We start from the raw sequence: 18,782 nt of genomic DNA, 5'->3' as shown, positions 1-18,782 counted from the left end.
ATACAGGACTCTATATATATGCATACAGTGAAGGTTAAAATGACGTTATAGTTAAACTTGGAAAAACACATACACTATATCTTACATTAAAATAAATCCGAAATTTACTGAAAAACCTCATGTATTACGTCACACATGCCATGTTAAATGGCATCATTGATGATATCACTGATGACATCTCAAATGACATTATTACTGACAACACTGATGATATCACTAAGGATGTCATCCAAAATATGTGACAGTTTTGTCAGCAAGCTATACATAGACCTACTTTTCTGTTGTAACTGTTGTGCTAGCAGGTGTAACATTTTGCAACATGCAGGCCTTGAAGTATATCTGTGAAATTACCAACACATATTAGATATTATGTTTTTTTAATTAGTATTCAGGTACAAAAGAAAAGTAATGTCTCTGTAGATATTATTGCGACTGACAACTTAATAAAATTTGAATACCTTTCAAGAGAGTGGTTGGTCACTATTTACCTTAATGAGTTGCACCTGCTAAATACCTTATTTGACATAGAATTTTAAGTCAACAGCTTCATATCTATCATCATCTACTTATAAGGTATGCACAACGTGGACCTATGCACATCTCTCTGTAGTTTGTAAAAATTCCTTACACATATTCCTGAAATTAGCAGAATGGCATACACAAAATGAAAATGTATTCAATCATCCTGTGTCTTGAACAGCATCACCCATACATTACACATTCTTCAACAATATATAACGTTTCAGAATTTTCACTGAGCGTATAGAAATGAATATCTGCACCCAATTCATCTTTAGTTTATATAGAAACTACATGGCAACTCTTTAATTTCAGCATGTCCACAGATTACCACAGGTGAATTGTGGGAAAAATAGGGCTGATTGCAGAAGTCCCCTAACCTTCTGCCCCCATTTTTCACTTATGCTTGTGTGTTTCTAATTCTGATGGTGACCTGGCCACTGCTAACCAGTCCCTGGCCTGTGGTGTTCTCTTTAAAATGATTATGCAAATTAGGCTAAATATAATTGGCTGTATCAATCTACCTATAAGTCCCTAGTATATTGTAGCCGATGTGGAGTTAGGGACCCCAGCTTAGGTAGTACACCCATAGGTGCAGTGCTGTGGTACCCAGTGCCATTTTAAAGGCAGACCTGCCTTGCTGGCAGCTTTTAAGTTAAAGTTAAACCCCAATTACTACCTTGGAAGTAAAAGTACTTCAAAATCTTAACCTACCTAATTTTTACATATAAGTTACCCCTGAGGCGTGCCCTAGATGTCCCCAGGGTTGGGTGCAGTGTAAATGTAAGCAGGGACCTTATAAATGCTGTTTTATAAGCCCTGGTGAGGGAAACATAGCTAAATTAGTTTTCCAACATTGTAGTGAATGGGCCCCATAAAGGCTAACATAGGGAGATTTTATTTTAAAATAATAAAGTCTCAAAATAAGCTAACTATTTCAAGTGTGCTATCAAAATTACTGTTATAATAAATCCAACAACTTGCCAGTGTTGAATTTAATATAACTAACTCAGGGAAAGAGTTTTATAACTCTGCCTGAAACTTGCCAACTTCATCCCTTTTGTGCCCTTCTCTGATTGGCCAGCCTCTGGCAGCCTGGCCAAGCTGCCTTGATCAGGTTTGAAGTGGCCTGGGCTGAACACAAAGGAAGTGCCTGGTGGGGGGACCTGCCTCAGCATATGGCGAAACAGGATGGGGGGGGCAGACAAACTGTACTTCAAAGGATGAAAGAACATTTGGGCCAGCAAGTGGACCACCACTATTCCCTAACAAACCATGAAGCCAGGTGCCCCCTAATTAGGTCAAGAGATGGCTGGAAATGGGTATGCCAAGGGAAACCTAGCCAAACCAGTTGGTAACTCAGCCAGCCCTAACCTTTGAGATTTAATTTTTCCCATCTTGAATTTTTGGAGACTGTTGCTCCCTGGGATTGATTTTGGCCACACTTCCCAGGAAATAGTCACTGAAGATGGTGATGGCTGGCACATAATTTGACAGTGTCCTCCCTTGATTTCCACCGCAGGAGCAAGGATAAAACTGGCAGAGCTGCATGCCACCTCACATCCTTACAAGGAACAAGACAAGGAGAAGAAGGACTGCCCTGCTGGAAGCCTGACCTGCACCTGGACAGTTCACTCTGAAGGACTGCACCATCTTCACACTTGGGGTTCACCACTAAAAGGACTTTGCCTGTCTTCAACTGCTTCAAGAAGGGACTCTCTGCTTGAAAATAGCTGATCAGAGTCCCCAGCATGAAGCCCTGAAGAAACTGACCAGCTGACTAGTGACCAGTGGTTGTTTTTGGATTGGAACCAAGTGCATTCTGGGATTTGGAGTCCTAACTCGCAAGGAGAAACTGAAAGCTTCTTGAACCATGAGGTGAGTTATGGACTCCTAATGGACCTTCACAGACCTTCTGGAAGAAGATCCAGAAGTTTGGAGAAGATTGGAGCACTTTTGGAAAAAAAGGTCCATAAGTGGACGGGCCTGACATCATGAGTCAAGCCGACTTATGTTGACCGCGACCCGGCCTAACTTGCAGGTTAGTCCGACTGAAAAGCTCCAGAGTCCCAGACTTCCAGGATTTCACCAGGGGCGCATTGAAAGGCAATCCAACGACGTTGACTTGAAATCGGCTTACTGTGTAGGGTCGCCCACCTTCACAGAAAAAGCTCCAATAAAAAAGTGACAAAGTCCGAATTTAGAAAGTTGCCCAAGGCTTCCCGTGTAGCGTATCCGTAGAGGGCTCCAGGGAGGGCAGCTTCAATTTCATGTTCATCCCGGACAAAGATTTCTGTCACAAACTATTGCCATGTCCAAGAGTAAAATTCTTCACTGAGGTCTTCTGCGACGGGTATCTAAATAGGGCTCCAGAGAGCTCGGATCCAACCCCCAACTTCATCCCGGTGAAGAAAATTTTAAAGAAAAACACTAAGTCAGAAGGTTAAACTCTGACCAAGGCCTCCCACTCACTGTAGCTGAGCAGGCCTCCATTGTAGTCGGCCTCAAATATTTACTTTGTCCCCGGTTGAGTGTGAGGAAATGTCCAGATTGGTGCTTTGACTTCCTATGTGCTAAAAAAAAAAAAAAAAATACTTAAAAATTCATATCTCCAGTTTCCTTTATTGGACTTTTGTTGTTTTAGTGTCATTGTAAAGATACCATCTTTTTTTATAAATTGGTGTTGAATTTCATAGAGTTTTGTGTTTTACTTATTTACTGTTTTCTGATTTTTAAATGTTTTACTCACCTGTCTCCTAAATTAAGCCTAACTGGTCATTGCCAAGCTACCAAGGGTTGAGCTGGGATTAATTTATTCTGACCTAACTGGACATGGTGGGGATTAGTGGTCTAATGCTAAGTGTTGGTACTTACCTGCCCTTACCAATAATCCACTTCCCAATGTGAATAATGTATCGTAAGGATCATCTTTAGATTTTCTCACATATATTGGCCATAGAACTTTGAATTAAACTGCAACCTATTTGTAATTTACGTCTGCAACTCACACTGGTTGTGCTCTGTCTCTACCGTGTGCTGATTGCACTTAAATCTTTATTGATATTTAACCTACTCATCATTTACCTTTTACCATACGGAATCAGACTAGGACTTCACAATTTTTATTTTGCATGCACCCATGTACATACAGTCAATGTATGCTGTATATGTTTATGGGATTTTTATGGGATGGGCCCTTTACTACCTATTTTGTTTTCTAAAATGGTCCAGTGGTTTATAGAGTAATTTGAGGAGCAGAAGTTTGAATGAGGTCATCATCAATGATGTTGTGTCTTCATCAATGACTTGGTTTGAGATGTCATCAGTGATTTCATCAAGTGATGCCTTTTAACATGTGATGGGTGATCTACTCTGTGAGGTCATAAGCAGTACATGAGGTGGGTACAAATTATAGTTAACTCACTGAGCTATAACTGGCTATTTTAACTATATTGTCACTTTAACCTTTGCTTTTTCAGTGATGTTTTTATGTAATTTAAGGTGTTTTGCAAAACCTAACTATATTGTGAATCAATGTAACATTTTTTCCTTTAGTGAGTTTCTGTTTTTATAGGCATGTTAAGATCTTATTTCCATAGAACTATAATGTTACTTTAACCTTTCTTTTTTCAATTAATTTGTCTTTTGTTTACATAAATGTTTTTATACCTAACTATAACATCAATTTAACCTTTGTTTTTTTTCAGTGAATGTCTGGCTTTGTTATCCAATTCCCCTACAAGTACACTCTTCTCCACACCAGCAGGGGGTTGGCCACAGGGCATCCTGTGCTCAACCCCACTGTAAATGACCAGTTGACAACTCTGCAAAGCCTTCTAACGCCACTTCACAATATCTACACAGAACCTGTGATTGTGTGTAGAAGAGTTTGAACACATATTTTTGTGTTTTTATGCTGTTTTTCTCACTTTTTTGTTGTTATTGTTTTATTAGTTTAAAGTAACTGTTTTCAAAACATGTATATATTTAATTTCCTTAACAAATTATATTATTTCGTTTGTTTTTTGCACAAGTCATCATGCTATATGTGGAGATGGTCTTCCATAGTTCCTAAATATAGGGGCATATTTATACTCTCTTTGCGCCGAATGTGCGTCAAAATGTTTGCCGCACAATCGGTGCAAACACTGCCCCATATTTATACTTTGACATCCGACCCCGCGGGCGTCCAAGTTCCACCATGTGTGTCATTTTTTAGAAGGGGGAACCAGCCTTGCGTTAATTATATGCAAGGTAGGAGTTCCCTTCCAAAAAATGACTTTAAGGCCTGTGCGCCTTATTTATACTGTGACGTCATTTTGACGCACAGGAGGGGGCAGGCCTTAAAAAACGGCGCCCAGCCTGATGGGCGCCGTTTTTTAACGCCTGGGTCAGGGCAGGCGTTAAGGGACATGTGGGCTCAGAAGGAGCCCAGAGGTGCTCTCCCATGCCCCCAGGGACACCCCCTGCCACCCTTGCCCACCCCAGGAGGACACCCAAGGATGGAGGGACCCATCCCAGGGAAGTAGAGGTAAGTTCAGGTAAGTATTTTTTTTGTGGCATAGGGAGGCCTGATTTGTGCCCCCCTACATGCCACTATGCCCAATGACCATGCCCAGGGGACATAAGCCCCCTGGGCATGGCCATTGGGCAAGGGGGCATGACTCCTGTCTTTGCTAAGACAGGAGTCTTTTCAATGGGGGTTGGGCGTAAAAAAAAATGGCGCAAATCGGGTTGAGGACAAAAGTTTGCCTCAGACCTGACTTGCCCCATTTTTTGACGCCCAAGCTCCATTTTCCCCTACGCCGGCGCTGCCTGGTGTGAGTCATTTTTTTTTACGCACACCAGTCAGCTGCGCCGGCTAACGTCATTCAATAAATAAGGCGCCCGCATGGCGCTTTGGAATGGCGTTAGCGGGCGTTAAAATTTTTGACGCACAACTGCGTTGGCGCAGTTGTGCGTCAAAAAGTATAAATATGGGCCATAATATTTTATTAACTTCCTCACAGACCACAATTTTGTGACAGCGTCTGCACTATCATTCTATGAGAAAGTGAATTACTAGTTGAAGCCCTCTTTTAGCATTCTTGCAATTGTGCTTAGTGAAATAGTACACTCTAGCAACAGCCAAGGGTCCAGGACCTTTTGAGCACCACTTGTGGGTTAGGGCTCAATCTTCCAAAAGCCACCAGCAGGATAAAGGGCAAATCCAGTTGGAACTGGTCAGTAGGGCTCAGCAGAAAGTTTGGATTCTTGCAGCTTTTGTGTTCCTGGAACTGAACAGAAGGCTAATCAACTAGAACTTGGAGTCCACTCTTCTGCCCTAGGTAGAAGTTAGGCATGGATCCAGCACTTAGGGTTTTTCTTCACAGGTTTAACAGCAAGTGCAGTACTTTTTCTGTCTTCCACTGGTCCAGAGGTCTTCTGAAGAGGGCACTGAGGGCACTGAGGATGCCACTTTTATGCCCAGTGCTAGCCAGTGGGAACTCCTGGCCACTTCCTAACCAATGAGGTAAATGTGCCCCTACCCACTTTTGCTATCCCATAGGGCCACTGTGTACCTAAAACCAACAAGACTTATACAGATCAAATCCAGCAAGGATAAAGAAACCAAGGTCTTCTACAGCAACACCCGGGAAGGAGCAGACCATCCGCCTGAGGGATTTTTCACTTGTGAGAGGAACACCGGTTGGTTGTCTGCAACCTGACCCCTGGACTGCGAAAAGAAGGATCAATATGTGATGAGACTCCATAACTCCCTCTGTGCAGAGGGACATGATCCTTAAAATATTTCTGCTGCATGTTGCCTCCTTGTCCCCAATGTGCTGTTGCTGGGTGTGATTTCAAATGGTTTCACCTTCAGCCATTTATTCCACCTACTGATGCCTGATTTCCACCCCCACACACACACCTAAGTTTCCCCCACCCCCCTCCTCCAAAATCCTTTTGTCTGAAACATTCCCTGTTGCACATGACTTGGTGCACAATGGTGAAGAGTCTTGTTGCTTGTTACTAGTAATTGTGTGTTGTTGATCTGTGTCCACTTTGTCACTTTATGGAATGTGTGGTCTGTTTGGCTCTGGTAGGTCAGGCACATTAGAATTGCTCAATTTCTTGGGAGGTTCTTCCCTAGGAAGTCAGAATTCAACAATATTGTGCTCGGCTGTGTTAACACAATTTGCTCATTTCCCCATGACCTTTCTTTTTATGAGGAACTTATTTCCCCTACTGGGTTTGTATTTATTGGTGGGTGCCCCAATGAACTATAAATCACAGTGTTAAGAATATATTAACTAAGGGCCAGATGTAGGAAGTAGTTTGCATGTCGCAAACAGCACATTTTGTTGTTTGCGATGTGCAAAATGCACTTTGCAATGCACAAAACCTATTTTGCGATTCGGTAACCTGGTTACCGAATCGCAAAATGAGTTTCCGAGTCGCAATTAAGAAGGGGTGTCCCCTTCCTAATTGCGAGTCGCAGTGCAATGCAGAATTGCTTCGTGACCGCGAACTCGGTCGCAAACCAATCGCAGTTTGCACCCTTTTGAAATGGGTGCTAACCCATTCGCAACCCATTCGCAAAAGGGAAGGGGTCACCATGGGACCCCTTCCCCACTGTGAATGGCACTGCAAACATTTTTTCAGAGCAGGCAGTGGTCCTATCGACCACTGCCTGCTCTGAAAAAGGAAATAAAAACGTTTCATTTTTTCGTTTTTGTAATGCATTTCGTTTTCCTTTAAGGAATACGGGCTGCATTACAAAAAATAAAAACTGCTTTATTAAAAAGCAGTCACAGACATGGTGGTCTGCTGTCCGCAGCAGGCCGCCATCCCTGTGAATGCCACCACTCACAAGGGGGTTGCAAATTGCGACCCACCTCATGAATATTCATGAGGTGGGCCTTTGCAACCTCCTTGCGAGTCGCAGATGGTGTCAGGGGTCGCAATTCGGAATATTGCTACAACTGGCCCTAAATCGCTTGCAAAACAAATCTGCTTGTTTTAGCTTGGCCAACAAGATGTATATTGGGTTTGTTGCACCACCTGTTGCATTGATCTGTCCTGTTGTGAGATAGAATGGGTCAACAGTAGAGCAGCACTGGTTCTTCCATGATGTGCTGACAGAATATCCAGCTGACGTGAGCATTGGTATTAGTTTACAGAGGAGGCTAATGCTGTGGAACCACACGCAGGGGAAGTAACTAGCTTAAGAATATAAGCTACCATTGTCTCATTGGGTTCTTTAGAGTAGCAGGAGAACTATAGATAGTAACGTCTGAGTTGCATTAAATACTATCTTGCTCTTCCCTATGGGGTACTCTAAAAATAAAGAAGAGTTTTTCAGCATTTTAATGCCAAGTGAGCTCTACACATTTTTCCTCCCGCTAAATGCACTTGCTCAATGTCTCTTTTTAGGTCTGACTGCCATGCTAATTGTTTTTAAAATACATCGTAATAAAAAAAATGTTCCATTAGGTGCACAGAGGAGCTTTCGGTCGGCCATCCTCACTCCTAGATTAGCTCACATTTTCCTTTCACCCACCTCAGCCTGCTGCATATGGTAGTTGGTCAGCCTACTTCAGGCTGACCATTATGCCATTTTGACACCTAGAAAGTAGTCCAATTGAGTCCCAGGGCTGGTAGACCAATCTTTCACTTAGGCTTTTATTGTGTGTGTTTTCTTTTTATATTTGTTATGTACTTTTAGAAAATTGCATTTCTTTGCTAATATGCACACCAGATTTAGACTGCAGCAATTTTGTTTTCCTATTAATAACTTTTTTTAATGTTTATTGTATGTTCACATAAAAAACAAACACAGATCTGCTAAGGCTAGATCTATTGATGAAGCCCTTCCTCCGAAGTATCAAACCATCACACAAAACCATATAGGCAAGAGAGGAGGTGGACTAGCTATTATATTCAAACAGGCAATAAATCTCAGTAAAACAAACAACATTTCCATACAATAATATAATATAATACAATAATCAATAATATCATAGATCATTATGAAGAAAACATCATCCAGACAAAAAACTGAAAATTTAGACGTGATCTAACAGATTACCAATTAGGACGAGTTTACACCTTTGGCAAACAATATGATAACATCAAGGTATCTAATTCAATCATAGAATTACCAAGTTGCTCGGAGACTCTACCTTCCTCAGATGTTGAATCATCTGAAGAAGTTGAAAAACACCAACTCAATAAACCAATGGTAAATTTTTACGAGGAACTCAGAAGACATCGCCTTGGCACAACACAAGACAACTGCACAAGACCACCAGGTACCACAACGGAGGAACCAAAACTGACAGGTATACAAACAAGAGCTTGCAGCAAGGAAGCAAGACACCGAGATCAGACAAAGATCTAGTTGTCAACCTATCCGATATAATACTATCATCCTCTCAAGCTGAAATCCTATATAGGGGACTATCATTTTGCCCAAGAAATCGCTGGGATCTTGTTCAAACAAAAATTTACTTGTTCAAGTTTACTTGTAAGCTCATACTCAAATCGTTTTTCTCCACCTCAGTACCCAAACCTTGCTCCCCTCATCCATCACAGACTTCTAGTGATCTCACAGTCTAAGATCTAGAGGCAATATGCCTACTAAGTAACCTTTCTAATGTTGACGAACAAGACCTATCACTTACTAAAATAGCCCATGAATTAAATATTGAGATTAAATTGCACCAACTTTTTGATCTCCCTAACAAATCCACCTTTACTCAAGTGCTGCCTGCTGGGAACTTGACTGATTTATTTCTCACAGCTGTAACTCAAGATCTCAACCAGGAATACCACAAATATATCAAGAAACAACAATATCTGCCATCAAACATCAACTGCAAACACAATCAATCAATTTGAAAAGAACAATATGGTTGTTATTAAGGAAGCTGATAATGGAGAAAACATTGTTATTCTTAATAAAAGTGACTACCTACATGAAATTTATAGACAAATCAATGACACAACTTGCTACAAAAAGCTCTCACCAAATCCCACACGTGAGATTCAAAATAAGTTGAAGAACCTTTTAGATCATTGGTGCTCCAAACAAATCATCTCTTTTGAGGAAAGAAATTTCCTTTTTATACAATACCCGACTATTCCTACTCTATACTTGTTACCTAAAATACACAAAGGTGGCCACCCCACTAAAGGCAGACATATTATCTCAGGAATCAATTCTATCTGTTACAATCTAGGCACTCTCATCAATTCCGAGTTACAACCGTTCATGCAGAACTTACCTTTATTCATCAAAGACACCAAGGATATATTCCAAAATATTTTTTCCTCTTTGAAGGACAATTTTATTTCCAACTACAAGGCACGGCAGTGGGAGCATAATTTGCGCCGTCATACGCATGCATTCTCATGGGAGTCACAGAAAGATATTGGCTCTGGAATGATAACTTTGAACACTTCTCCCAATATATAATTTTTTGGGGGCACTACATAGATGACATCATGCTAATTTGGCAGGGCCAGGAATCCTTACTTCATCTCTTTCTTGAATAATTTTTCACACCAAACAGATGGAATATTGAAATAACGTATCAGTTCTCAAGAACCACAGTGGAATACTTAAATCTTACATTGTATATTGAAAATAACAAACTACATACTCGTCTTCACAGAAAGAGTACTGCAGCAAATTCCATTTTACATGCTTCCAGTTGCCATCCATCCAGCATAATTCGCAACATCCCGACAGGAGAATTCAGGAGAGCTTGATTGATCTGTAGCAATACATCTGACTATGAGGCAGCCTCTTCTGAAATCGTTCTACATTTATCTACCAGAGGATACAATATCTCAAGTCTAAAGAAGGCTAAGGAACACTTTGCTAAAGTAGATTGTAACACAATGCTCAACAAATCTAAAAGTACATCTAAGAACTCCGTTGTTCACTTTATTACACATTTCCATAATGGTCATCACTTGATCCGTAAACTACTACGCAAGCATTGGTACCTACTTCAGAACAATTCATCCATTAACCAATTTATTTCATCTTATCCTCAGATTGGGTTCAGAAGAGCTCCCAACCTTAAAGACAAACTGTTTCTTCGTTCTAATTTGATAAACCTTTCAACCAAAGTGCTATGCAACAACCCAAAGGCTTTTTCACCTGTCCAAAGTGCTCTATTTGTAAACTTGGTCTTTCAAAATCAAAATTCATCTCGAGCAATGATCAACCATTTATTATACGAGATTTCATCAATTGTGAAAGCACCGACACAGTCTATCTCATTATCTGTCCCTGTAATACATTCTATTTAGGGGGCACAATCAGAGCATTGAAGATTCGGATACAAGAACAATATCACAATATACAAAAAAATGACATTAAATTTCCCCTGGTTGAACATTTTGTTCAATGTCATCCATATGTTTGTACTTTCACCTTTTGTGGACTCTTGCAATTGAAACCACACCCTAGAGGTGGCAATCTTGAACTAAGGTTACGCCAAAATATAAGTTGTCTCATCATTCGATATGACACCGTACAACGAGGTCTTAACAAAGATTCGGAGTGGCACCATTGGCTTCATTAGCAAAGCCTGAAGCGGTTGACCCACTGGGACCTTTCCGAATATACAGGGTTATCTTCTCATTACAAGACTGACAAAAATACTATATCTACTGTACCTATTATTTGCCATCCTTGTTCATGTCATCCCAGCATCTTAATACTGACATTGACATAATAAGATTTGTTACATGCAATAATTATGCTTTTTCTATCTCATTACTTATCATAATTTTTGATTTATGAACGTAAATTTCCTATTATCACTACTTGCAGTGTATCTAATAAAGTTCACACTTAATTTGTCCACACACCAGACCAGATAGTGATCCTTAACATTTAATATTTTAGTCCTTATCAATAGTTCTTTACCACTCATCCCATCGCTATATTATAAAGATTTTCATCTTAACACATTTCTTTTTCCATTAGTGCCGCAGTAACATGTACAAGATACTTCATATTTCTTGACCCTCCTATATGTGTTCTACCCTATACAGAATATGGCGTACACCCAAGCCATGTTCTGTATCAGCACAATTGATATTACTATATATCGAATAGCCAAAACGGAGCAAGTCTCCGTATAAACAGCAAATCTTTATTCATTTTCGTTTTATAAACGATAAGTTGATTGACTTCTTTCTGGCATAATATGCACCCACATGCAAATTTTATTGTGATTCATTGTTTCCAACATGGCGCCCATCTCACATTTCAGCTTCCCCTAACTTAGCATTTTATATACAGGGGACTTTTGGGCCAATACCCCAAATTGTAAATTCAACATTAATACATTAGTTGTTACTGTGTTAGTCCCCTTACATTGATGTTAGTCATAAATACATTGTTTGAACCTCCTGGGCAAAGTAAGCCTTTGCTTACTTTATTGGTATGATCCTTACTAATGTTCATGTTTTTCCCCCATTAAAAAACGGTACCCAAATAACTAGTCCCTTTTCCACGCCTTCGGCCAATAAAAATAAAAGAAGGACTTGATAACTTGAGCTCTATTTATAACTCGTACCACGGGTGTCATTTTTCAAGACTCTTTCAATATGACGTCCTAACAAGACGTCGATTCGGCAGGCCCGTGCCGATTCCTTTTTTGACATTGCAAATGGTATTTGGGTGAGTCTCACAAAACTTAGTTATGGTGTTATAACTACCATACTAAAACTCTATAATACTTTCCATGGGATAGTCCGCTAATCACACATTTTTTATGTTGTTTACAGGAGACAATACTAATTTCGAAGCTCAGTGATCATTTAATATTACTCATACATTAGCTAATAGTTTACTGAATCAGTTCCCTGTCCAATACTTTTTCTTTAATAGTGCTCTTTTTAATTTTTTTATTTGTTCCGATATATCATCAAATCTTTCCTTGATGATTATACTATTTAGTTCTGTCATAATGATTTATGAATATCCAATGAATACTTTCTATTGATGTGAGACATTTTTTTCTCTTTACATTTAGACCATATACAACATTATGTTCTACTCGATATAAAGACTTTTTTGGTATGATTTTTCTATGCTTCTGTTGAATATCATTAAGAGTGCTTGGTTAACTAATTTTGTGGGTTCTTTGGACATTCTAGTACTATTTACTCTCACATTATACCTTAGTTTGATGTGCCAGAACCACTGTCAATTCTACACTAATCCACTGACTGTTTAAATCCATGTGTTCTTATTTTCTCTGTATAGGTTTGCTTCTGATATTTCACTTAATCCTGACTAAGAGGATAAGGGCTATAGGGAGCAAACACACATTTTTACTCTTCTTTTAATCTTTTTCTTAAAACGTTGCCTTAAATCTGGGTCACAAGATGCACTCCTAACTGTCCCTCCTGCATATAACTCTCACTATTCTCATGTAGTCTTGGGAATAATTGCACTGATTGGTGAGAGCCCTGCATGTTTCTCACATGTCCCTAACCCATATATACTTGGAAGGTTCACATCAATAACAAACCCGCTCATTCTTGATTACTTGCAGCCTTGAGAAAGCCAGAGGTGAACACACCTTAGAGGGCAAAACATGTGTCGGCCTTGTTCAGTGTGTAACCTCCAAGTTTCTTCAAAGATTGAATATCACCAAATAAATCAATAAATATATTTGAATCACAATTTGTGGACTGGAGGATCTTTGGATTGCTGACAATTTTGCATCATGCAGTACTATCTTCACAACACTTTTTAAGTGGGTCTTCTATCTCAATATTCAGTAACATTTCCAAACAGGGTTGTGAAGCCCTCTTTACCAGATGCCACCCTACTCCAACTTCCTCCTGTAACTTTCTCCTCCTTTAGAGACCTCCACCTAACAACTCAACATTCACAGATGCTTTCCTAGATACAGTCTCAAACCTTATTACATTATACTCAAACCTATGCATTCTTGGGGACCTAAACATTTGGTTTGACAAACCCAATATGCCCCATCCAAAAGCTATCACCACTGGCTCTCTATCTATTATGAAAAAACTGAGAGCACTACACTGGTTACTCGTTGCCAGAAGAAGTTCATTCAAGCTGCTTTGTATCACCCACAAAGCTATACATGGAACAGGACCGCTTTTTATCAGAAACAAAATAAACAAATACATTCAACAAAGAAACTTCCGCTCAGGATTGGCACCCCGCCTTAGAACACCACTATACAAGAAAAAGACTATAGTTGGTACATCCTTCTCCGTTCAAGCAGCCAAGCTATGGAATTCATCACCCCCAACTATGAGCCACAAATAACTATCTTGTCTTCAGAAAACTACTCAAGAGTTGGCTCTTTCCTTCTTAACCACCATGTTCAAACAGCTATGGACTGCATATGCTTATGTTGATAAATATTTGTATCTGATTATCTGTATATTCTAGTTATATATAGTTCTTTAGAAAATATGTATCACTACTATATCATAACGATAAACTACACACATAGGGCCTGATTCTAACTTTGGAGGACGGTGTTAAACCGTCCCAAAAGTGGCGGATATACCACCTACCGTATTACGAGTCCATTATATCCTATGGAACTCGTAATACGGTAGGTGGTATATCCGCCACTTTTGGGACGGTTTAACACCGTCCTCCAAAGTTAGAATCAGGCCCATACTCTTTAAACCTGTTTAACTAATGTATATTTGCTCATGGTTTAAATATGTATATGTATGTACATATAAGTGTGCATATGTGTGTGTATGTATGTGTATATCTATCTACCTATGTATCTATCTACCTATGTATCTATATATATATATATATATATATATATATATGTGTGTGTGTGTGTTTTTCTATGCTTAACATGTTCATAGGTCATTGCATAGCTCCTAGATAAGTTGTTATATTAGATACTTATGAATCCCTGCTCTTGTTTTATATCACACTGTCTACTCATCACCATATGTCATGTCTCTATCAATCTGTCCTCCATTCCCACTCTGACTCATCCCAAATCCATTCTACTACTTTCATCTCCTAAATAGCCCTGCCTAAGCTCTTCCCTCCTCTTCCACATCTAACTCACCCAAACCTCACTTTGCTACCATGATCTCCCAAAAACTCTACTAAATTCTCCCTCATTTATCTCACTGTTAACACATCCAAAACCCCTCCTGCTACTATGATCTCCCTCACCCTTTCCACAGACTCTTCTCTTGTTGTAGTTTGGACTTGCTCTAGGCAAGACTGCTGGTTTAAGGATGACAATACTTGTCTTTGTAGGCGACTATGCCTATCCTACAACAAGTCACAGCTGTCGTCCTAACGCTTCCGGCTCACTAGCAGCACCTCACCAAAAACCCAAATAGTAAAAGGTGATTTGTGGCAGCCTTTACGCATGGACTCGAGAGTAAGACATCTCAGGGAGTGTTGTGATTAAACGGAGGTTACCCCTTTCTCACAGATACATCATGTCTCAACCAAACACAGGCAATAACGAAGATGCAGTAAAGTTTCAATAGTTTTTATTTAACACAACTGCAATCTGCAATAGGTTGCATGGGCTGCTATGATTAGGATAATGAACAATGCAAGAAACAGAATTGTAAAGACAAGAGTAATTATTACAAAGACCCCCACCATCTTGCAATAGTATGAAATGATATAAGGTGTGTGATATGTCCTAATACCCCAATATGATAGGCCTAATCTCCTACCTAAAGGAGAGCTGGGTTTGTTAAACCTAATCTGCCAATGCAATGTCCATGAGAGTAGCCCCCAACCCTCGTTACCTTGGAATGAGGTCTCTATCTCAGACTCCGCAGGGACACAAAGACTGGGTCAGCGTCAAGACGACGTGCAGCATCGATATCAGCGATGGTGGGGATGCCCTCTGGTCGGAATCCCTCTGATTATCTGTCTAAAGTGTGATGTATTTATACAGATCTACTAGGACGTAGGTGTGTTCCCAAACAATAGATAACAGACATGCTTGGGGCGGCAATCATTATAGACAATTCCCTTGAAAGTATAGAGAGGGAAAGTCCCTAAGTGTGAACACCTACTGTTTGTTTGTCTTTGTCACTTGATACTTGATACACTTGTCACTGATAATGCAAAGCATAACAAGTGGCCTAACTATAAACAAGGCAGCCATCTTAGAAGAATTAAATAATTAAACGGGCTAAGACAGAGCACGCTAAGTAGGTTAAAAGTCCCTAGGTGACGGGGGCACGAGTCTGCAAGCCAAAGGCTAAGCTAACTTCTGTTATCCCAATAAAACAAACTAGGATTCACTACACCCTCTTTCATCCCCCCTTTACTCATCCCAAGCCTAAATTCTATTACCATAAACTCCCAATTAACACTTCTGGATTCTTCCCTCCTCTACCCCTCCATTACTCCAGTCAATCCAACTAACAAACTCACATATCCGCAGCTCAAATTAACTCATAATAATATTCGCTGAAAAGCACTTTGACTCCTCGTCAGGGGTAGTAAATACTATATAAATACTATTACAATACAATGACAGAAACTTTCTTCCCTTGTGTAGAGCTCTGGACACATCCCTGAGTTACGTCTTAGGTAAATGAGAAACTTCCCACGCAAACCAGTTCTGTAGCAGGTTTTCACCCATTGGGATTGGTGCAATGCTGTCTTCTTGGACAACAGCAGGGGTAGGCCTAGGAGTGAGTTACATTTGTCTGTGACAGGGGCTTCTACTGGCTTGTGCAGTTGATGAGCTTACGCCTCCAGACCATCCTGTCAGGTGAAGGCAACCTTTCCTCCCAATTAAGACCCTTTTGTTCCCTTTCCTGGTACAATTGACAGTTTCTTGTAGGAAGGCACCAGACTGCAAAGTCCATTCCCTGTAGGGACATAGACCACTGCAACACTGGGTTTTCCCTGCTCATCTGCATTTGGGTCTGTAGTCAGATTGAACCTTGAGGTGAGTCTCACACTGGCAGGGTCTCAGTATCCTCATGGACCAAACCGCACAAAGGCTTCCTTCTGACTGGAACTCTAACTCTGCTCTCTGCAGAGAAGTAACCTACTAATAAAGGTGACTGGTTGATAATGTCCCTCAACATTCACTTGTGCCAATACTACTCAAATCACATTTTGTGAATCCTCTGTTTGGACCACAAACTATCAGCTAAAGTTGGGTGCTTTGTGTGCAGGTATTGTGCACAGGGCATCTTTCAATGTGTCAAAGGCCTTCTGACACTTTGGAGTCAAAATAACTTTCATGGGCTGTTTTGCTTGTCAAGTGGCAAAAGTGGTGCCATACCCCTTCAAAAATCTCCAACAGTACCAAGGGAGGGCCAGAAATGCTCTAAATGCAGGTCTGTGTTTTGGGGGAGTCTCAAGCCATGATCGTTTGGATCTTGGGTTAGAGAGATAGCACATGTCCTATGCCCAAAAGTTAGCCCAAGTAGACCAGAGATGCTTACACTATCTGGTGTTTTCTTGCCTGGACAGTCAGGCATGCCTGTTGCAGGGACTGAAGCACTTCCCTGAGGCCGGGCAGTGGTCATGCCACGTGGCTCTAAAGAGAGTTATATAATTAATGTTGGACCTTACCCTTTCTGCAGGGTCACCCATATTTTCACTTTCCACTGCTTGCCTTTGGTGAATCCAGCTTTATTGGCTTTTAGGACTGTTTCCCTGCTAATCAGTGGTAAACTGCTCTCTCCTTCAAACATTATGCAATCAGTCTACACTTGATTGGTATATTTAGTTCATTTGTACGTCCCAAGCACATCTTATTACATTAACCCAGGGCTTCTAAATGACATGTTACTACCGGGCAAAAGCACTAGTTTTGCAACCCATTAGGATAGCACGACAACACATGTCTCAAGCTTGCCACTGCAATTTGCAGGGTAGTTTTAGACTTGCATTCTTAAGTGGCAAAATGAACCTTTTACCAGGTCTAAGCATTTTTTTAAATACTTTAAGTCACCCCTAATGTAGGCCCTGGCTGCTCCTAGGACTTTGTATCGGCAGCAAAAAACTCCTAATGACAGTTTTTCACTGCTGTAAGTCTAACACCTGGATAACTTATTACATTTTAAGAGGAGCTAGCTTCAGATTGGGAGCAGATAGAGAAATTATGTTTACAATCAAATGAATAGTAATTTTAAATCTCCTTTAATGGGAAAGTCAGGATGTCACATTTCTGAGAATTCCAGTTTAAAAAAAAAATCATTTGTGCTACAACGCATTCTGCCTTTCTGTCAGTAGATAGGCTCAAATAACAGTGGCTGTTTCTCCTACAGAGGTTTGCTGATTCCTTCCAGACATGGGGACAAAAGGGGCTTAGGTATCAACAGGATGGACCTTCCTGACAGGGATGATGGGGCGGGGCAGTACCCTACCCCACCCCACTTATACTTCAAAGGGCTTTTCCTACAGCACTCACAAAGGAGCCTAACACCAGGCTTGCCCTTGTTTTTGTCACTTTAGCCTTTGGGAGCTAAACTTAGGAAGGACTGGGTAACTGGTCAGCACTAGTTTGGGAACGGGCCAGGGGCTGCCCCTACACAAAGGCTGGCACTTAGGATGTAAGGCGACACTCTCAGACCCCACATTATAAAGCTTCTGGACCTGTGGAAGATTTCGAAGGGATACCCTGTTGCCAGAAAGACTTCCCTGCTGTTTGGAGGTCTGTCTTGCTGTCAGAAGAAGGCATATTGGACCTGATTGCCTTGATCCCAGGCTTCCCAGAGTGTCATTTGACTAACAAGTGTGGCCTACAGGGACACATCAAGCTTCCAGGGGCCTTCTAGACTGCCCAGCTGACCAGATGCATCTGCACCTGCCTGGACCTGCTGCTCATCTCTGCCTGAGTGAGTCCTGATGTCCAAGGGAGTCCTGTAGGTCCTGGATCATTGACCGGCATTAGTGAGAGCTCCTCTTGAAGAAAAAGGTGAAATTCCCGAAGTGTGAGGCCCTCATGATCACAAATGAGTTCATTTGTGCCAAAACTCTGCAGCTTGCAACAACCACCAAGTGAATCTCCTGTGAGCCCTCCTCTTCACACCAACAAAGACCTTCTAAGCTGAGGAGCAACGAGAGACCTCTACTTCGTGATGACAGAGAAGATGATCAACAAATATGAAGCTCTAGTGCCGACCAACTCTCTTTACTACAGCAACAACCTTGTACATTGCTCGATCTGTGTTTTGCCCAAAACCGTCCTCCTCACGGCCTTCTCCAACAAGAATGGTACTCTTTCCGCTTGACT

This window comes from Pleurodeles waltl, chromosome 2_1 (assembly GCF_031143425.1).
Source record: "Pleurodeles waltl isolate 20211129_DDA chromosome 2_1, aPleWal1.hap1.20221129, whole genome shotgun sequence".
Lineage (NCBI taxonomy): Eukaryota > Metazoa > Chordata > Amphibia > Caudata > Salamandridae > Pleurodeles > Pleurodeles waltl.
This window is presented reverse-complemented; position numbering follows the sequence as displayed.